The 23,180-nt window shown below is 45.6% G+C and overlaps 1 protein-coding gene across 5 annotated transcripts in view; it reads left to right on the forward strand.

Moving 5' to 3' along the window:
• The window catches only part of LOC147623025 (uncharacterized), an 82,575-nt gene that overhangs the window by 54,539 nt on the left and 4,856 nt on the right, over positions 1-23,180 (forward strand). The window lies entirely within an intron of this gene.

Genomic DNA, 23,180 nt, shown 5'->3' on the forward strand with positions numbered 1-23,180 from the left:
AAAACATTTAAACATGGCCACAACCTTAACATATATATCCATCATCATCACTTTGCATGAGACATAAAAGCTGGACAAAACATCCACTAACGCTGAAAGTATGTGTGACACTGACACTGCATAGAGGCCGGAATGGGCCGACCCCCCCCCCCCCCTTGGAGTATTTTATTACCCAAGGAGAATAATATCATGTACAAGCTTTGAGGGCCTTACTCTCCCCACGGGAGATGCCGGATTATCCATATACAAATGCCATAACACAGCCCAACATGAGGCTACCAAGCCGGAACATAGGCTGTAGAAATGCTGAGCCAACAACATAATCCATATACCTCCGTGTGGGTACTATTCTTTCCCAAAAACCACGGGTCTTCATGCAATAGAGCTGGTACAGCAAGTACAACTTTCCATTCAGCCGGTACAGAAGGTACAATGGCTGGTACAGTCGGTACAGTGGTTGGTACAGTTGGTACGATGCGATGGTTGGCTTTTCTACAAAGACCGACTATGTGTCATGAAGCTCTTTTCCATGACGTCCATTACTGGTAATCATAGGGACATGAATTCGACTTTGGAGAAGTTGGAACAACAATATTATTGGCCAAAGATGAGGTGAGATGTGTTTTGATATGTACATCATTGTGATATTTGTCAAAAGGTGAAAGCCCCTCGTGGGAAGAAGATAGGGTTGTTACAATCCTTGCTAATTCTTGAGGGACCTTTTTAAGATATTTTGATGGATTTTGTCACGAATCTGTCTCTCAATTTGAGTATGCATAATACTCAGTGCTTAACTATAGTTGATAGATTTAGCAAATTTGTTATGCTTATTCCATGCAGGGCCAATGTGATGGCCGAGGATGTTGCCCATTTGTTCATTCGGCATTGGTACACGATTGGGATTCCTAGGACCATAGTGTCAGACCGAGATGCCAAGTTTACCCCTCATTTTTGGAGGGCATTGTTTGATAACTTTGGTACGAAATTGAATTTTTCTAGTGCATTTCACCCACAGACAGACGGCCAGACAGAAATCTACAACCAGTTGGCCTTTGATGTGCTGAAGTGTTATGCCCACGATCAGCAAGGTAAGTGGGAATCATATTTGTCTTTAGTTCAAGCTGTTTTGAATGATTCTTTTTCTTCTGCTATTGGCAGGACTCCATATGAGGCAGCGTTTGGAAGACCATTCCAGTCGCTATTGACCAGAACCTCGTCTTCAGTAACTGAAGCGAACCGATTAACGGAGTCTTTTGGAGTCAGTAAAAGACAGATCGGCTAAAGCGCAGGAGGTCTACACTCGACATGCCAATAAAGACCGAAGGGATATGAAGTTTTTGGAAGGTGATTGGGTTTATCTTCGGATTATGAAGCAAAGGTTGAAACAAGTGGGCAAGCAATGCCCAAAGTTGTCATTTAGGAGCTTCAGACCTTTTCCCATCCAGAGAAAGGTTAACGAGGTTTCAATGAAGTTGAAGCTACCTTCGAGTTGGACTATGCACGATGTGTTCCACGTCAGTTGGTTAAAACCATATGCAGGTCCGATCCCTTCAGAAGTTAAAGATGAGGCGGAACCAGATATCATCGATGAAGCTGAAGTTATGGTTCCAGAACAGATCCTTTTGCACCGCTTCAATCATGGCTTAGGTCGAAGACAGACAATTCCTCACAAAGTTTTAGGACCGAGGGACCCACGAAGCGGCATGGCTTGACAAAGAGTTCTTCAACGACTATCCGGCGTTATTGACGGATTATTTTGAGGCTATGCAGCTTGCGTCATGTTAAGCAGAAGGGGAGGAATGTCACGTGCATCCTGCACTTGGATGCCACGTAGACATATCTGTACAGAAGGTGCAGGACTTGGAGTGGAAAACTGGTCCCATGTGAGCCCAGTCCAGGACGAGTCGGCCAGGGTTCCACTCTAGTCGTCCGAGGTCAGGTGTGCATTGTCAAGAGCACATGCGTCGAAGGTCAAGTGTGCATTGTCATGCACATGAAACAGTGCGAGTCCGCGCTGTGAGTCTCCCTTTGGAATGATGTCAGTGGTTCTGTGTATCTGGTATGACACCGGATGCCAAACCGCTGTGTAGACAGGTAGGGTTTGTATGTAAGAATGGGGCCAGCCCATAGGGCTGCCCCAAGAACAGTTATGTGGGCATGGGGGAGGTGTAGAACCACCCCCAAAGGGCCAGGAGGGCCTTGGCTGTGCCCACCAGCCATGGGATGGGCTGGCAGGGCTGTAGGCCAGCCCTACGGCCTCTGGACAGGCAGCCGACAGGGCATCCAGCCCTTAAAGGCCTGTTGGCCAGGTGTGGGGCAGCCCACAGAGGCTGCCCAGCAGCCAATGTCAGATGCGCATGCTGGCCAGCCAGCCAGATCTGAATGTGCATGGTTTTCTAGCATTAAATGCTATATTATGCAGCCGTGAGGCTTTTATTAGTTAGCCGCCTGGATTAAAACCAGCTGACCAGCATACTGAGGGGGTATAAATACCCATGGCATGATTCAGTCCTAGATATCTCATAATTCACAAGGTGCTGCAGCTACTCAAGGGCCAGGACAGCCAAGGGAGAAGCTAACGCAAGGGTGAAGGTTTGAAGGTCAAGGGCAGAGATCTATCTCAGCCAAAAGAAGGTTTAGGTTCAGTCTTTTATTTTCAGATTTTGCATTCATTCTAATAAAAGCAAATACACCATTTGTGGTGGGGGCCCTACAGAGGGTATTCGGGACCCAATACTGTGTCCTCTTCTCTCTCTCTCTCTCTCTCTCTCTCTCTCTCTATTTTTCTGCACATCTACATTCAGTTTTGTGTGTTAATTTCGTCGCGAGCGACACAAGTGTGCTGATTTTTGAGCATTAAAGTTACCGATCTCCCGAGAAGCTTCTGCATGTAACATTGGTATAAGAGCATTAGGCTCAACAAGGCTAAACATTGATTCAGTCCCATATGAAGGTGTACAGGTCCAAGGTACAGGAAAGTGCATAGGTACGAAGCCCAAGGCAAGGAACACAAGACCGGGAGAACTTCCAGGAGATTGGTTGGTGGTGTTCCACAAAGCCCAAAGGGGATGGCAGTCCTGTGAGTTAGGAAAGGCTTTCGGGCAACGGTTCCAAGGAAGGATGATCTTGCAAGGGGTGGAGTGAGAGTGCTAGACTCATTTCTCAGGAATGAAGACCAAGACGTGTTCAGAGACAGGGCAGGAACGGAATGAGGACTGGATGGAACTGATGCATAGATCTTATTTAGAGTTGTGGATTTGGAGACCGGGTCGGGCATTCAGTGAAAAGGTTGCTAGAGTAGGAAGGATGACAGAGGGACTTCGGGAATAGAATGGGATGATGACAGTCATCCAAGAAGTAGATTGGAATCTCGTCATCAAGCTTAGCAAAGGGGGATGTCATGTGCACACACATGCACATGCTTATCTCAGAGGCTAACCCTAAGGAGGTAACAAGATAAAGAAGAAAAGATCAGAAGAGAACCAGATTTTTGGAGCAAACTCAAAAGGAGTTGAATGAATGAAACAATGAGCACATAAGTCTTATATAGGCTTGAGAACACCTCATGGATTGGCCGATTGTTGGCCGGCCAGCTCTTGGACAAATAAATCTTATAAATGCTGTAGCCAATAGGAATGTTCCCTCGCCGACAGCCCCTGTGGCCTTCCACAAGATGCTCCACAATATAGGGTCTAGACATAGACTAGGGTTAGGGTTTGTTTACCTTTTCCAGAAGGCAGCCCATGGCTGCAAGGGATTATGTATCTTTTTGTACCATATGAAATACTGAATTTTCAGCTCTCTCTCTCTCTCTCTCTCTCTCTCTCTTCTGTCTACGTTTTTGCATCCGCATGTTCTAGATGGTGTTTAGGGTTGAAAGAAGCATCTCAGAGCTTCCGCATGTAACAACAAAACTTGTACTCTTGCCGCGAGTTTTGGTGGTGGCATTTTCTTTCTCAGTTTACCTTTCATATTGATTATTTGCTTGGTAAGGAGAATGTGGTAGCTGACCGGTTGAGTCGAAGGCCACACCGTGTACATACCGTAGAAAGTTGCCATAGTTAAGGCAATATATGTGAAGGACCTGAACTTCAAGGAGTCTTTGAAAAAGTTCATCGTCTTTTCTTTTCTTTTTGCGTGAAGTAGGATGTGGATGATGAACCTGAGTTGGTGGATGATGGAGGATTCCAGGAGGTCTTGGTACCAGTGCAAGGAGGGTTCTTGTTGGAAGCAACTACAATATCTCCTCAAGTTCAAGGGCTATCCAATCCAGTGGGTAGTCTAGTTTGATGAGGATTAGTTCACAAACAAGTCTCGCCTGTTGTTGAGAGCTTATCAAGAGACCATGCGATGCAGGACATTGGGGGAGAATGTGACACACCTACCCCCAAGCATAGACCAACCAGACATTAGATAACAGGTAGTCGAACAAGTGATGATGTGGTAGGTCCGAGAAGCAGGCCGACAGATTATGAGCAGGCTAGTCTATGCATATATACATATATATATATATATATATATATATATATATATATATATATATATATATATATATATATATATGTGTGTGTGTGTGTGTGTGTGTGTGTGTGTGTGTGTGTATACATGTATGTATATACATATATATACATATATATGTATATATTGTCAGAATATGCAGCGGAAATGATAACCAAACTTGGGTAGACAAGAGCAAGTAGACTGCAGAAAATAAACAGCACAAGAAACACAGAGAGATAGGTGTGTAAACTCTTCTCTATAGACAAGATCCCGGAAAAACTGAATGAGAAAGTGGTAGGGGCTGAGGGGCTATATATACATCCCAGATAGGGCAGTCGGCCAGCAGCAAGAGTGCCCACGACTGGAGAAAAACCCCACGACTGCATAAATGCAGTCGGCCAGCATACTGATGCCCAGGACTGATGAAAAGCAGTCGGCCAGCAGCCTTGAAGATCCAGTCGGCCAGCACTGGGGTGCTCCTGGCATCATCTGGCAGCCCTCCCACCACTAGGAAAAATGGGAAAAATAGGGAAAAAATATGGGGAGTGTGGAAAAATGGTAAAACACCTCATAGGGGCGGGCACACCCACAACAAAGGCCCTGGTGTATACAAATAGACAGGAGATGACTTCTAACACCCCCTCTCAGCTCCTGGCTGTGAAACCAACCCAAGGGAGCTGGAGTGCCGCCTGAGCGTAGCCTGAGGTAGAGACTTCGTGAAGAGGTCCGCCGCATTGTCCTCCGTCGAACAATAAAGTAGCAAGATGTCACCCGCCAAGATCTCCTCACGTATAAAGTGATACTATATCTCTATATGCTTGGTCCGGGCATGGAAAACCGGGTTCCGAGCAATAGCTATACAACTCTGGTTATCGCACTGGATGACTGTGGGCTCCCTCTGTGGAAACCCAATCTCGCCTAGCAGCCTCCGCAGCCATACAACCTCACAAGCAGCACCACAAGCAGCCCGATACTCTGCCTCTGTCGAAGAAAGGGCAATAGTTGGCTGCCTCTTGCTGCTCCAAGAAACTGCTCCTGAGCCGAGGGTAAAAGTGTATCCTGAAGTAGATCTCCTCGTGTCTGGATCTCCTCCCCAATCTGAGTCACTCCAACCTTGGAGCTTGACTCCATTCCCTCCTGTGTAAAAGAGTCCCAGATCCTTCGTACTCTGCAGATACCGCAAGATCCGCAATCCTGCGTCCCAATGAGTCTTCAATGGCGTCTGCATAAAAGAGCTCAACAGCCCCACGGAGAAGCTCAAGTCCAATCTGGTGTTCAGCAACCAGATCAATGAACCAACCAACTTCCGGTACTGCGAGGCATCAACTGGCTCACAAGGATCTGTGACGGTTAACTTTGTGTTCGGGTCCATCGGTGAAGTAATAGGCTTGCAGTTCTCCATCCCAAAGGCCTCAAGCAACTCATGAACATACCGCTGCTGAGAGACGAAAAACCCCCTCTGGGTCTGCCAGATCTCCAATCCCAAGAAGAAGTGGAGTAAGCCTAAGTCGGTCATCTCAAACTCCTTTGACAAGGCAGCCTTCGTCACTCCAATGTGCTCCACATGACCGCCGGTGAGAATGAGATCATCCACATAAAGGATGATAAGTGTGACGATGCCGCGTTCCTGAAAGAGATACAGGTTCGGATCTGCAACCGATCTCTGAAATCCAGTCCGAATAAAGAAGGAATCAATCTTTTGATTCCAAGCCCTGGGAGCCTGCTTAAGACCATACAAGGCCTTACGTAACCTGTAAACCATCCCTTCCGATCCTGGAACAATAAAGCCTGGAGGCTGCTCAACGTACACCTCCTCCTGCAGGTCACCATTAAGGAACGCAGATTTTACATCCATCTGGTACACGGGCCACCTCTGAGAAGAAGCAAGGGCAAGAATGGTCCGAATCGTGGTCATCCGCGCTGTCGGTGCAAAGGTATTCTCGTAGTCGATGCCTGGCCGCTGAGCATAACCTTTAGCCACAAGCCTGGCTTTGTGTTTGTCCACCGACCCATCAGACGCGTACTTGGTCTTAAAGACCCATTTGACACCAATGACTGACCGCTTCGACGGCCTCGGTACCAACTCCCAAGTGTTGTTCTTCTCGATGGCATCAAGTTCCACCTGCATGGCTTTCCTCCAAGTATCCTGTGAAAGGGCTTCCTTTACGGAAGTGGGCTCTTTGTCCCGCATGATACGAGACATCAAAGCATAGTTTACCTGAAGAAGCTCCGCCGTGTTGCTTTTATCTCGGACTCGATGTGATCTTCGAGGGCCGTCCTCTGTGGTCCACTCGGAGGGTAGCTCCGTGACACCCGACTCCCGAAGGGTGTCTAACAACCACCTAGGTACTCGAACAGATCGTGGAGCCTCTTGTGGTCGCGGGGGCTCAACTCCAGCTACGGGCTCAACCTCCTGTGATGACTGAGGTGGATCAACTGGAGTAGTAGACTGGGGATCATCATTAGACTCCTCTGGATCTCCAAGAAGTGGCAGCTCCTCGACAGTGGATGCTGGAACATGCTCGTCAAAGATCACATCCCGGCTGACAACAATCTCGTTCCTCTCTGGATCATACAACCTGTATCTCTTGGAAAGAGAGTTATACCCCACAAATACCAGCTTGCGGGACTTGGAGTCAAGCTTCCCCCTCTGCTTCTTCGGAATATGTACATACGCGTCACTCCCAAAGACACGGAAGTGCGAGACATCGGGTTTCCTGCCAAAATATGCCTCAAATGGAGTCATATGGGGTACAGAAGTCGTCGGAGAGCGGTTAATGGTATGGATAGCCGTTGCCACAGCCTCACCCCAAAGTGGACGAGGAAGATCACGATGCTCCAGCATGGTCCTCGCCATCTCCACCACAGTCCTGTTCTTACGTTCAACAACTCCATTCTCTGAAGGCGATCCGGTATTGGCCAATTCCCTCTTGATGCCATGATCTGCACAAAACCGGAAAAATACAGCCGAGGAGAATTCACCTCCTTTGTCAGCCTCTGGGAGTCTTGACCTGAAATCCAGACTCTTTCTCCACCATCACGTGCCAATCCTTGAACCGAGCAAAAGCCTGGTCCTTCTGGGAAAGAAAGTAGACCCACGTGAATCTGGTACAATCATCAAGCAGCAGCATGAAGTAGAGAGATCCTCCCAAGGATGGTATCTGCTGTGGTCCACACAAGTCAGTGTGAATCAACTCCAATGGTTTCGAAGCCCGCCTGGAAGCCTGCTTCGGAAAGGATTCCCTGTGCTGCTTACCACGTATGCAAGAACTGCAGCGTCCTTGCCTATTACCAACATCTGGCAAGGCAACCACCATCTGGTCCCGGAAGGCACGCCGCAAAGCATCCACATTTAAGTGGCCAAAACGAAAGTGCCACAGATCTCCGACCTGAGAGCCTGTCAATGAGGAGAGTGCAGAGAGCTTGTAGATGCCATTCTCCACACCGCCTTCCCAAACAACTTTGCCTGTCTCACGGTCCCTTAGAGCAACTGAATGCTCCTCAAATTCCACCCGAAAGCCAGTCTTGCATACCTCATGCACTGACAGAAGATGAAAACCCAGAGCAGGGACATAAAGAACACGGGAAGCATGCTTGCCCCCCTTGCCGTCGGGAATAATCTCCATCCGGCCCTCACTATGTATCGGAATAGTGGAGTTATCGCCAATAAAGATACGACCTGACTGCCGTTTCAGATCCAGAACGAAGTCACGGGATGGAGTCATGTGCCTGGAAGCACCACTGTCGAGAATCCATTCTCGGGTATCCTTCGCGGTGAAGCCAACTGCCTCCTCGCTCGAAGATGATGAAGCATCGGAGTCCACCATCTCTAAGTGCACAAATGCCGGAGTCTTCGCAGCTGAGGCTGAGGAATCAGCACTCTTCCCTGTCCGCTTAGGGCACTTCCTCCAGTAGTGGCCTTTCTTGCCACAATCATTACAAGATCTTTCGGCGTTCAGCTTCTCTCGTTCTGGATCAGGCTTCTTCTCAGAAGACTTCTCCGGTGAAGCCTTCCCTTTGTCCTTGTTGGTATTACGGCCTTTCGACCGTTGGCCAGTTAAGGCCTCCGAACCTCCGCCGTGAGGAGGGTTCGTGAAACGTTCCTCCTGGTCCAAGACCATTGGCACAAGCTCCTCCCAAGTAATGGTGCTGAGCCTGCCACTCGTGATCAACGAGGAATAGAAGGCAGAATACTGACCAGGCAAGTGGGAAAGTAACGTGATGGCCATATCTTCGGATGATATCTCTTTCCCAGCTTGAAGGACTTCCTGCTGAAGGGCCTGCAGCTTGTTAATGTGTTCCCGCATCGTCGAAGACTTTGCAGGGTTCATAACCCGCATCTGCACTTCCAAGGATATCCGTTTCATGGGTGACACCCTGTTATACAAAGAAGCCAAGTGCTCCCATATGCCTCTCGCCAGCGTCATATGCTTCACATGGTTGATCACTTGTGGTGTGCAATTGAGGAAAATAAACGACCGGACCCTGGCGTTGACACGATCCCACATGTGTGCCTGTGCCTCTCGGTCCTTCCTCGTCGATAATAACTCCCCTTCCTCAGCTTCCGGCCGTGGCACCCCTATGATAATAAAATCAGCAAGGTCATATGACTCCAGAACTGACTCCATCATGACCTTCCAGATGCCGTAATTGGACCCGTCCAACTGACGATCCACTGGGAACGTGGGGAGAGTCGGAATCTTCACGTGCTTCTCAGCCATCTCGAGTAAATCTGCCATCGCGGAGAGTAACCTGAAAGGGTGGGTGGGTGGGAAAAAATCTGAAAATCTGCAAGTGGCTGTCCAGCACCTTTGCCCGCAGTCCACCAATCAGCAACCTGTTGCTCCCCCTCTTGCTCAGAAAAACGCCCAAGATCTCCTAGAGCCCAGGGCCCTGATACCATGTCAGAATATGCAGCGGAAATGATAACCAAACTTGGGTAGACAAGAGCAAGTAGACTGCAGAAAATAAACTGCACAAGAAACACAGAGAGATAGGTGTGTAAACTCTTCTCTATACACAAGATCCCGGAAAAACTGAATGAGAAAGTGGTAGGGGCTGAGGGGCTATATATACATCCCAGATAGGGCAGTCGGCCAGCAGCAAGAGTGCCCACGACCGGAGAAAAATCCCACGACTGCATAAATGCAGTCGGCCAGCATACTGATGCCCAGGACTGATGAAAAGCAGTCGGCCAGCAGCCCTGAAGCCCACGACTGATGAAGATCCAGTCGGCCAGCACTGGGGTGCTCCTGGCATCATCTGGCAGCCCTCCCACCACTAGGAAAAATGGGAAAAATAGGGAAAAAATACGGGGAGTGTGGAAAAATGGTAAAACACCTCATAAGGGCGGGCACACCCACAACAAAGGCCCTGGTGTATACAAATAGACAGGAGATGACTTCTAACATATATATGTATATATATACATATATATGTATATATATGTATGTATATACATGTATATACATATATATGTATGTATATACATGTATATATATATATACATATATATGTATATACATGTATATACATATATATACATATATATGTATATATATATATATATATGTGTGAGTAGCAAAATCACCATAATCATGTTCATTCCTTAGCGATCAAAGCCTATAGAGGGTGTCTTGTAGGCTGATCAAGGAGATCTTAGGCAATGCATGGGCTGTGATTTAACGTCTTCACCTCAGCCACATCTTGAACGTGAATTTAAGTTGTATTACTTCTATTGTTGTACATAATAGAGAGCAATAGTCAAGGACTCGTGTGGGCTGTATGTGTGATTCCACAACACTCTTTTCCATCTCTAGAAACCCTAGCACATAAGTTTTCTACATCTTTAGTGGCTCTTGAAGCGTGTTTGTCTGCATCATTTGCATTAGCACAGGGGTGGTAAGTACCTTTGCATTGGAGCTGGTGTTTTTGTCAATAGGCTCCATAGGAGTTGTGTCCGAGGAAGCTCCCTCTGATGACTTACACGTTCTCTTCTTATTTGCTTATGGTGGGTGGTTCAATAATTTTCCGGGAGTGCAAACAAACTATCCACAAGGGATTTTTTTTTTCTTGCACTGGACTTGGCGTAGCCTTCAAGCCCTTTGCTTAGATACCAATATTACATGCACTGGTGGAAGTTGAGTGATTAGGCGTGCAATTAAGACTTACAGTGCTTAACTTTACTTCAATTTAACACTTAGAAGAGAAGAAATGAGAGAGGGAGATGTGACGATGAACTTGCACTCACTCTTGGGTGCCGATTATGTTAGTGGGGATGCCATAGCACATGGGCTATGCTATGCATGAGAGTTGATGATTTGAAGCTTTTTGAGTAGGCGTTTATGGAGTTAAGATCACACTTAAGTTTGGGAAACAATATTAACTTTTCGTTGGTTATATATCACATCATGCTGAGGGGCCAGGGCTAGAAGGCCATCACCTTGATAGAGCATGAATGAACTCATCTTCGAACCTGTGATCTGACCAGTTGCACATGCTGTACGAGACTTAGTCTCACGTATATAGGTACTCGAATTGTGACAACATTTACGAGCATATGATAGTGTCAGGGTTTTTGTCATGACTTTCAACATATATCTACAAGCTTTAAAAGTTCTCTTTTTATTTTGCATGATTATGCCAGGTTTTTCAATACATATTCCTTTGTTTCAAAGCAAAGTTCAGCTGCATTTTATGAAAGGGGCATCCTTTCTAGGGTATGTATTTAGATCTGTTAGTAGTTAAAACCGGTCTATGGACACATAAAGCGGTAATTCATTCACAAATAACCTGGACTTACTGAGACACACATTCACAGAATCCTCGCTCCCTCGCTCAACAACACATTGGCCCCGAAGTCCGGCGCCCCTTGCGGTATTTCTTTATTGTTAAAAGGTTGAAAATTACAAAGCACAAGTGCAACAAAGCACTCTACTTGCATCAGCTGAATTATACAAATTCTAGGAGAAATTTGCCAGCATAACTGCAGTAAAACTGTTCCATAACATCTCAGAATGAATCCCAACTGACAGGCACACTTCCATAGGCATCAAGCTACCCAATGGAGTCCAAAACATCACAATTCAGCTTGCTGTAATTTTCTGCACAGGCCTGTTTTCAGCTCTGTTTTCAGCCCAAAATAACCCTTGTACTGTCCTAAAGGACTAAAGCAAAGTCCTACTGCATTTTGGCATCAACCGGGCAGCATAACAGCCCAAAAACAGCACCTAAACAGTGCTGAAACAGCATTGTTTTGAAGAGGTTATTACCCTCTTCTGTCCCTGCTTTGGTGTAGGAACCAACTACACCTGTTCCTGTTCAAGGAGGCAACTAGCCTTTGCATAAAAGCATGAAATTCACACAATTGTACCTGATTTTATCTGATGAAAGCATTTCCATAGTCTGCAAGAGAGAGAAAGAGAGAAAGAGGCTGTGGGGAGCAAGCTCAACCCTCAATTCCTGAGTTAGGGCAAGGGAATGCACCACGAATGCTGGTTTTTCCTGCAACAAAACACCACGATGGCTGCAAATTGAGCCTCCTCTCCCAATTTCCCACGCTTCCCTCTTCTCAATGAGGAAAATGTACCAAAATTTGACACTTGGCACATTTTTAAGCCTTTTCCACATGCAATCTTCCAGGCTAAAAATCTCCTGACTGGTTCACATTCTCACAACAGTCCTTTGCCAGCTTTTGGTCCCCTTGACATTCCGCACAAACTGACGCGAACACTTTTCAATTCCGACACTGCCAAAAATAGCAGTTCCCTAGATTTTAGGGATGATGTCATCTGCATTCCTTCTGGTCTCCTGACCATCTTTGACCACTATGGTCACTTCAGAATTTGCTTAGAATTCAAGATACATTCATATTTCGGTGGCGGCCACTTACTAATGTAAACTGGCCTATACCCTCATTCAGTGGCCATGTCCTGGACACTGTCATTCATCTTTCAGTGCCCATGTCCTGGACACTGTCATTCATCTTTCAGTGCAGTTCTCAGGCTTAGCCAACCACTGGTCCAAAGTCCCACTGGCTGACCCATTCTGACATTGCAATGGCCCAAGCCCTTCCAAGAGATCCCGGGGAAAAGCAACAGCAACCAAAGAGAAAGAAAAGAAAAATATATATATATATATTTAAAAAGAAATGTAAATAAGGAAATCAACTGCAAAAAGTTTCACCTCCTGGTGACATACCCCCCTCTTGAAAGAAGCAAGCGACCTCGATTGCAAGTCCACATGCAAACGGATGACACAGGACGATCACAAGATTCCCCATGTGATTAGTGTCATCGCATGTATCTCCTGCCAACGGATGACACGGGGCGATGATAGGAATTCCCCACTACCATTTGTGCCATCGCAGGTTCAAGCCTTTCAAATACATGTTTCCGGATGCAACACAGGGCGATAGCATATATCTTGTACTATTAGTGTCACAACATGTAAATCATTCATTTGAAGCGTAACAGATACAACTTCAAAGCACTGAAAGTTCATTCATAGATTAAGTCATTGACAACAAATGTCAAAACTGTACATTGCCAAACATATAATACAAATGTACAGGTCATTCAGAATTCAGCTTCAAAAAGCATATTAAACCACTGCAGGTTCTAACAGGAAGGCTTCCTTGTAAAGTTGCATCAACTGAGGTGAATCAGCCAGTTCAACCTCATCCATCCATTTAGCATCCATTGGTGAATAATTTCTGAATTTCACCAAGTATCTTCTTGCAACTTGTCCTTTCACTTTTCTGTCTTTATGGGCCAGAATCTGCTTAGGAACCAGAATTTCATCCAATTCCTCCACTTCAGGCTGTTCCTCTGGCACTATATCTTCTGGCACATTGCCAATAAAAGGCCTCAAAAGGCTCACATGAAATGCATTATGTATTTTCCAGGTTTCTGGCAATTTCAGCCTGTATGCTACATCACTTATCTTCTCTGAGACTTGGAAAGGACCATAATATCGCATACTTAGCTTAGGAAACAGACGTTCCTTGCCCTTTCTTTTTCTCAGTCGTGCCTTTTCAAAACGCAATAAGACCCAGTCATTCTCTTTAAACAAGAGCTCTCGACGGTGCATGTCAGCAGCTCTTTTCTGCTTAGCTTGCGACTTTTCCAAGGCATATTTGACCTTCTTATACGCTTCTTGCCATCCCTCAACATACCGATCTGCTTCAAATATCTTATCCTTTGTTTGCAGAATGGGAGGTACTTTCTTGCCACCTTCAACAATTTCAAAAGGTGCCTTACCAGTAGAGGAGTGCACTGTATTGTTGTAAGCATACTCTACTAATGGCAAATAATGCTCCCAAGTTGCCTTATGTTCTGACACATAACATTTCAACAGATCCAAGACAGTAGAGTTAGCCTCTTCAGACTGCCCATCAGTTTGAGGATGAAAAGAAGATGAGAATTTCAAGGTCGTGCCCATATTCTCAAACAATGCTTTCCAAAACAAGCTAGTCATCCTTGGGTCTCTGTCACTGACAATAGACTGTGGCATACCATGGTATTTAAAGATATTCTGCATGAAAATCTTAACCATGTGCTCGGGCTTTATCTTCTTTCTAACAGGAATGAAGTGTGCTTGCTTACTGAATCTACATATTATAGTCCAGATTCCATCATTCCCTGTCGTTGTCCTTGGAAGATCAAAAATGAAGTCCATGGCAATACTTTCCCATGGTCTCTCTGGAATAGGCAGTGGTTGCAATAACCCAGGTGCCTTCTGTCTATCAAACTTGACCTTCTGGCATACTAGGCAAGATCTGACATAAGCATCAAGATCACGTCTCAAAGCTGGCCAATAAAAGAAAGTCTCTACCGCTTTCACTGTAGCATCAATGCCTCGATGTCCAGCATACGGTGGAGCATGGCTTTCTAACATTACTTTCGGCCTTAACTGCTTAGTCACACATAGCTTTCCATGCATCATAAGAAAGCCGTCTTTTAAAACATAGTGATCATGATGTTGATTATTCATTAGCTGCTCATAGATTCTGGAAAAATCTTCATCACTGGCATACTGCTCTTTCATATCATCCAATTCTTGGTGATAAGAAATAGAAACAGCTGACACTTGTGGTTTGCGAGACAATGCATCTGCAACCACATTCTTCTTGCCTTCGACATGCACTATCTGAAAATGGAACATTGACAGAAAATTTGCCCAGCGCATGTGTTTCTCTGACAACTTTGCCTGTGTGAGAAAGTATCTGAGCGTTTGATGATCCGTTTGCACAACAAAATCAGCACCAAGCAAATAGTGTTTCCAACTGGTAAGTGCATGGATCACAGCTAACAGCTCTTTCTCATAAATCTGATAGTTCTTCTCAATGTCAGAGAGTATTCTACTCTCATATGCCACGACTCGGCCATTCTGCATCAAGACAGCACCAATGCTGTTCCCACATGCATCACACTGCACAACAAATGACTTAGACAAATCTGGCAATGTCAACACAGGATCTGTAGTCATTTTCTGTTTCAGGCATCTAAATGCTGATTTCTCTTTATCTGTCCATTGCCATTTAATGGCCTTCTTTTCAAGCGCATGTAACGGTGAAGCAATCTCTGCAAAATGCCTTACAAATCTGCGGTAGTAAGAGCATAGGCCAAGAAAACTGCGAACATCATGCACAGTCTGTAAATCTGGCCATGAAACGATTGCTTCAATCTTAGCAGGATCCATTATGACACCATCCTTTGATACAATGTGCCCAAGGAAGTGAATTTCTTTCAAAAAGAATTCACTCTTCTTGCCATTAATGAGCAATCTGTTGTGTTTCAGCTCATTAAAGACTGCTGTCAGATGGTCTCTATGCTCCTCTTCACTCTTTGAATAGACTATCATGTCATCAAAGAATGTGCCCACAAAGCTTCTGTAAGGACGGAAAATTCTGTCCATCATTCTGTTAAATGTGGCAGGAGCATTTGTCAATCCAAAGGGCATGACTAAGAACTCATAGAGACCAAATGTAGTGCGAAATGCGGTCTTGTGCACATCCTCGGGTCTGATTCTAATCTGATGGTACCCACTCTTCAAATCTATCCTGCTAAACATTTCTGCTCCTTGCAAACGATTAAGAATATCATCTATGCGCGGAATCGGAAATCCATTCTTGATCGTGTTCTTGTTCAAGGCTCTGTAGTCAATACACATTCGCCATGAACCGTCTTTCTTCTGTACTAGTAACACAGGTGAACAAAACGGGGAACTACTGGGCTGAATTAGTCCCTTCTCTAACAGCTCATTAACCTGTGTCATAATCTCTTTCTGCTGGGCTGCACTAACCCTGTATGGTGGCCTATTGGGCGGACTAGACCCTGGAATAAGATCTATGGCATGATCCTCTGGCCTCTCAGGAGGTAACTCTCCTGGTAAAGACTCTGAAAAACAGTCTCTGAATGTATCCAAGAAAGCTTTTCTACCTTCGTCTAGTGTAGACAAATCAGTTTCAACTTCATTCACTTGCTTTGCAAAAACCAAGTACGCAGAAAGATGATTTTTCATTACTGAAGTTATAGCAGAAGCAGAAATAACTGGGACAGACTCTCCTTTCAGCTTCACATCCAAAACATGAGTCTTGTCCCTATGTACAATTGTGATTTTCTTGTTGAAAGCATCCAACACTGCATGTTTCCTATGACACCATGGAATTCCCAACAGGACATCACATCCTTCCAAGGGCATGATAAGAAACTCCTCTGTGTCCACATAACTCTGTATATGCATGCGAAGTTTGCCAAGTATAGGAGTGACAGGAACTGAATGCCCAGGGCATGCCAAATCAGCCTGTCCAACTGGTCCCATCTCTTCAGCACGAATTCCCAACTTGGCTGCCAATGCCGGTGAAATAAAGTTGGCTCGAGCACCAGGGTCAAAGAAAATCAGCACTGTAGCATCTCTGATTTTACCCCATGCTCTGCACAATTCTGTAGCATTATCACATGGCTGGTCACCAACCATGTCAGGTACCAATCCTGCACTCGGCATTGTCTTCTTCTTGAGTGGCCCTTCTTTATCCTCGGCATCTTTTGCTGGCTGTTGTGGACATTTTGCAGCCATATGCCCTTTTTGTTCACAGATGAAACATTTCCCAGCTTGCATTAATGCCTTTCTCTCTTCAAATGACTTGCCATAGAATGGCCTCTTCTGTCCTTTGCCTTGACCAACACTTTTCTGAGGTTGTGACGGCCAAGTCTTCTTCTCAAATGGCTTCTTTCTATAGAATGGTCTAGGTGGGAAATCCCTCTTCACAAGTGGTTCCTGTTTGCCCTGAGGTTCCTTATTCACTGTGCTCTTAAAGCCACGTGAACCTCCCTGTAGCAATGCATTAGCCATGTTTGCATTCTCAATGAGCTGAGTCATGTTAGAAACATTGGTCTTAATGCAATAATCCCTAATTTCTTTGGGCAAACCACAGCAATACTTCTCTATTTGCTCTGACAATGGCACTGTTCTGTAGGAGGTTACTGGCAAGAGTGCATCCCAAAACTTCTTATTATACTCTTCCAAATTTACACAGTTGGCTGCATCAAGTTTGTGCCATGCTGTCATAACATCCACTTCAAAAGTATTTGTAAGCCAGGCAAAAGAGAACTGCTGTTTAAACTGAACCCATGTAGCAGGTGCTTGTCCTTGCATCAACAGTGAGGTCCACCACTGCAATGCATTACCTTTCAAGAAAGTAGCAGCCTTCCGTACCTTAGAAGACTCTGTAAAGTTACCCCCAGTGTATGCTGCATCAAATTGCTGAATGAAAGTCAGCGCTTTCAATTTGTCCTGCATCCCACTGAAAGTCTCAAACTTTACTGCTTGACCTCCTTCTTTGTAATCCTTTTGCACCTTTTCTGCATCAGTCCTTATTGCTCTTTGTCCACTAGGTTGAGAAAATTCAGCCACACTGACAGGTGCTGCGGGCCCCAAAACTGGACTAAAATAAGTTTGAAATCCGGGTTGCATACCTATATTGGCATAAAGAGGGTTCACAGCTTCCATAGGCATCATTCCTGGTGACCCCCTTGACATCAATCCTGGCAAAACTGTGGGCGGTCTAGCCATGGCCTGGAAAACAGACCCACCACCAAAATAGCCAGGCTGGAAAGCAACGAATGGAGGAATGGTCGGCATGACCCTTTGCACATTACTTTCCTGACCATTAAATCAGGCTTAGTTCCGTACGTCGTACGACTGAAATCGTACGTACTTGCTGTACGGTACGGTACCGTACGGATTCGTACGATACCGTACGATTTTTTTTTTTTTTGGGGTCGTCGTCGTCGTTGTTGTTGTTGTTGTTGTTTTTGTTGTTGCTGTTGCGTGGAGCAATTTCAGTCTTCTAGAGAGCCATTCATCGCCATTTGCAGCCTATAGGGAGCTGTTTGTCAGCGTGTGCACTTGCCATTGCCATATTAGGCAAGCGATCATATTGCCTGATGAGGAGGACGAGGCAATCTTCATGGAGCTCTATAGTGAGCTTGTGGCAGCAGATACTCGCAGCACCAGGAGTCAGCATGGACGGGGGCCCGAGCAGTTGGAGTTCATAGGCCTCCGCCTTCGGCATCGGCAAAGGGTGGCCTTCGCACATATGTGAGGCGGGGATCCTCGAGCTCCAATCCCCGCCTTCATGATGATATTCCATTGCCCCCTCATGATGATACCCCACTGCCTAGAGAGCCCTTGTTTGATGATGATGGCAACCTACTTAGCGAGAATGATCCCCAGAGTGTCTCGTCCACCTTCGAAGAGTCCTCTTCAGAGAACTCTCTTGATGGACACTCTAGTAGTGATCATGTTGATGATCATGCAGATGTTGGTGATGATGTAGACTTTTGATATGTTATAGCTCTCTAGGCATTGGGCATCTATCTCCTTCTAGCCCAGCGATGATGTATTGTAGTATGTAGTATCATGTATGTACGCATGTTGGCGGTCGCCCATGCCATGAGTTTTTGGCCTATCCTTTTGTAGCAATTTTGTACTCTAATGGCATGATGACATTATGTTCATGGTTCTACTATTTTGTAACTTCTTGTCTACAATTTTTAAGTTTAGGAAGTATTTAAAAAAAAAAACGTACTAATATCGTACCGTACCTCAAAAAATTTTAAGGTACCAATTAGTACCGTATTTTATCGTACCGTACCGTACCGTACCTTTCGTACTAACTAACCATGCATTAAATACATGTACCTGTGCCTGTGTAACATGCTGCACTGTATCAGCTGCCACTACTGGTGTCTGCTGTACATGCTGTGGCATCCTTGGCATTTGTTCATGTGCCCTCTCAACTGCATGCTGAGATGATTCAGCCTGGGAATCCCCTGTCCTTGACTGCAAATACCTCTTCATCTTGGGATTCTTCACCAACTGTTCAAAGGTACCAACCATGCTCAGGAGCTGCGCATGAAATAAATCCTCTTGTTCCTGTTCTTCCTCTAACAAGGCTGGCTGTACTACTGGCTCCATCCGAGCAGAGGCTGACACCTGGGCACGTGTCACCTCTATATGCTGTCTGCGAGTAGAAGAGGAACTCTCTTCGGCAGGGAGCTTGCCTTTCCCTTTGTCTGTCATACTGTCAACTGAAAGTTTAAGGGAACCTGTATCCAAAGAAAGAGACCGTACTCTTTCTCACCTGTAATCTGTTGTACCCCACTATGTGTGTCTCCTGTTCACCCAATCCAATCCGTGTCCGGGCTCTTGCAGGAAAGAGGACCCTATCCCGGCAATGGAACCATAAAACCGGTCTATGGACACATAAAGCGGTAATTCATTCACAAATAACCTGGACTTACTGAGACACACATTCACAGAATCCTCGCTCCCTCGCTCAACAACACATTGGCCCCGAAGTCCGGCGCCCCTTGCGGTATTTCTTTATTGTTAAAAGGTTGAAAATTACAAAGCACAAGTGCAACAAAGCACTCTACTTGCATCAGCTGAATTATACAAATTCTAGGAGAAATTTGCCAGCATAACTGCAGTAAAACTGTTCCATAACATCTCAGAATGAATCCCAACTGACAGGCACACTTCCATAGGCATCAAGCTACCCAATGGAGTCCAAAACATCACAATTCAGCTTGCTGTAATTTTCTGCACAGGCCTGTTTTCAGCTCTGTTTTCAGCCCAAAATAACCCTTGTACTGTCCTGAAGGACTAAAGCAAAGTCCTACTGCATTTTGGCATCAACCGGGCAGCATAACAGCCCAAAAACAGCACCTAAACAGTGCTGAAACAGCATTGTTTTGAAGAGGTTATTACCCTCTTCTGTCCCTGCTTTGGTGTAGGAACCAACTACACCTGTTCCTGTTCAAGGAGGCAACTAGCCTTTGCATAAAAGCATGAAATTCACACAATTGTACCTGATTTTATCTGATGAAAGCATTTCCATAGTCTGCAAGAGAGAGAAAGAGAGAAAGAGGCTGTGGGGAGCAAGCTCAACCCTCAATTCCTGAGTTAGGGCAAGGGAATGCACCACGAATGCTGGTTTTTCCTGCAACAAAACACCACGATGGCTGCAAATTGAGCCTCCTCTCCCAATTTCCCACGCTTCCCTCTTCTCAATGAGGAAAATGTACCAAAATTTGACACTTGGCACATTTTTAAGCCTTTTCCACATGCAATCTTCCAGGCTAAAAATCTCCTGACTGGTTCACATTCTCACAACAGTCCTTTGCCAGCTTTTGGTCCCCTTGACATTCCGCACAAACTGACGCGAACACTTTTCAATTCCGACACTGCCAAAAATAGCAGTTCCCTAGATTTTAGGGATGATGTCATCTGCATTCCTTCTGGTCTCCTGACCATCTTTGACCACTATGGTCACTTCAGAATTTGCTTAGAATTCAAGATACATTCATATTTCGGTGGCGGCCACTTACTAATGTAAACTGGCCTATACCCTCATTCAATGGCCATGTCCTGGACACTGTCATTCATCTTTCAGTGCCCATGTCCTGGACACTGTCATTCATCTTTCAGTGCAGTTCTCAGGCTTAGCCAACCACTGGTCCAAAGTCCCACTGGCTGACCCATTCTGACATTGCAATGGCCCAAGCCCTTCCAAGAGATCCCGGGGAAAAGCAACAGCAACCAAAGAGAAAGAAAAGAAAAATATATATATATATATTTAAAAAGAAATGTAAATAAGGAAATCAACTGCAAAAAGTTTCACCTCCTGGTGACAGTAGTCATCTCCTCTCTATACATATTACGCAGTGAGGGCCTTTGTTGTGGATGTGCCTGCCCAGGAGTTTTCTCCATTTTTTCCATGTCCTTTTCCTTGTTTTTGGTTGTGGGGGCCCTGTGTTGTGGGCCGACTCCTTTTGTCCTGGCCGACTTGGTTTTTGGTCCGGGCCGACTGTGTATTTGCTGGCCGATTGGCTATTTCCCAGTCGTGGACATGATTTGTTGTTGTCGGCTGCATCCTCATGCTTAGGCTCTTTTCCACGGGATGGCTGTCCCATCAAAGCATTGTCATAGACTCTCTCAAGAGGCTTGTGCCTTCTATGCAATGCATTGGAATCGCGAGAGGCACTTGATTGACCTTTTAAATTTGGCACTTCCAAAGGGTTGCCTTGGCTGTCCATTGAGTCAAGTGTCTGTATGCTTCCGATCTCAAAACACCGTGTCTCCTCTTGAGAAAGAGAGACGACCGGGCTCTGATACCAATGTAACCGCTTCTTACCGGAGGCATACAAATCGGAAGACAAAATACACATTTTTAGATCACCTAACTAATACCAACAATGGACATTATTAGCAACGTTAAAATTGAAAATGACCAAGAACACTTCACACTATCACTGGGGCCAGAAAGAGCCCTCCCCCCTCCCCCCCCTCTCAATACAGTTTGTATTTCTTGGAGTATTTATATGTACTAGTGTTCACGGGCCTCATAGCCAGATTTCTCCAAAACATGAAGTGAGCACAAGTGAAATACAATAAGATTTTGTCGATGTAGAATCAGTTATCGGAGTAGACCAAATCACAGGCAGTCTTCCACCTTCACTGGGTGAACACCTGCCTTCACTGGTCTTCCGGGACTGTGCACCAACAGGCACGCTCGTACTAACACCTGGCAGGGTGAAGCACTGCAAAGGGAGTGATACTTGGTGCTCCATAGTAAGCTTTGCTCCCAGTTTTCCTCATACCCACATGACCAGGGTAATCATGGGAAAAGTCACGATCCCAGTGGCCTTCCATGGTGAAGGAAACTGGTGGTGATGCTTGCCTGCATAAGACTTGGAAAAATAACATTTAACTTTAATTTTATCTGAATTTGAAAAATATAGAAACAAGTACCTGGCAAAGATTTTAATTTAGATCTCAGGAGAGAAGATCATCCCCCCTAATTGGTGCAAACAGTAGGTACAAACAGGGCAGCCAGCTGGTACAAATGTGGAAGCTATCAGGTACAATAGAAGCAATCCAATGATAGGTACAAAAGTAGCCACAGGTGTGTTCTGATGCAGCAACCAGGCGGTGTTGATGCAGTGGCCAACAACAGGGCTGGAGATGGGTGCTGATGCAGTAACCAGAAGGTCCAGGGGTAGTAGCTACAGATGTTGTAGGCGGGATCAAGCAGCAGCAACCAGGCAGCTGAATGGAGGCGTGTACAAGGCAGCAACAACCACATGTCACAGGTGCTGTAGGCAAGCACAGTACTTGCAAGTGGGTACAAGTGTTGCAGCAAGAACAGTACTTGTAGGCGGGTACAATTCAGCAGTTGTAAGGCGGGTACTACACAGCAGCTGTAAGGCGGGTACAACACAGCAGTTGCCAGGTGGGTACAATACAACAGTTGCCAGGCGGAGGGCTGGAGGCGGGTACAAAGGTTGCACACAGGCAAGTACAAGGGGCAGCCGACTGGTTGGTGAATCTAGTCTCCTCTCCTCTAATACAATTGGTGCCCCCTTCCATCAACCACTCACATGTGTAGGGGAAATGTTTCCCATGCAATACATGCTTTAATTATTATTAAACCTTACTCAAAGGTTAACTCTTGGGCACCCACACTAGAAAGTGTCCGGACAATATTTTAAATGTGTGTGAACATCCAACCTTATAAATGTTAAGGTTTACATTACTTCATGGATTTTATGTTTGAAAAAGCCAAAAGGGCAATACTTACCACTTGTTCACACGCCACAACAACTCGTCAGCATAAAGCACACCCACGGTACACTAGGGGTGCCCCATCTAGTGTACTGGCACGTCATAGCTGGAAAACACACGAAAACAAGTCATGTGAAAACAAGTTTTATGCATACAAACATAAATGCATGTGCACATGTAATGGATGAAATCTCCCTTTCATGAAACTTGTACAAGGATTTCTTGTCAGGCACAAAACTGGCGTGATAGAAATGTGAAGTCCTTGTTTTCCTATTGAGTGACAGTCCCATAGGAAAAACACACATCTTGGCACGGGCCATCCTATGGAGTGACAATCCCACACAAGGTCGGCACAAATATCAGTCCTACCATGAGTGTCAATCCCATGGATAAGACGCAATCCTGGTCATACACCGGTGGCAGCAAAACTGGTTCCCGTCCATGTGACACAAGATGACTGACCCTTTCATGTGGGGGCACTGGCTTGGCCACATATGAACATGATATAAATCTGGCCGCTCTATGGAGTGACAATCCCATAGAAGTGG

Source organism: Cibotium barometz, chromosome 27 (assembly GCF_041138505.1).
Source record: "Cibotium barometz isolate CiBa-2024 chromosome 27, ASM4113850v1, whole genome shotgun sequence".
Lineage (NCBI taxonomy): Eukaryota > Viridiplantae > Streptophyta > Polypodiopsida > Cyatheales > Cibotiaceae > Cibotium > Cibotium barometz.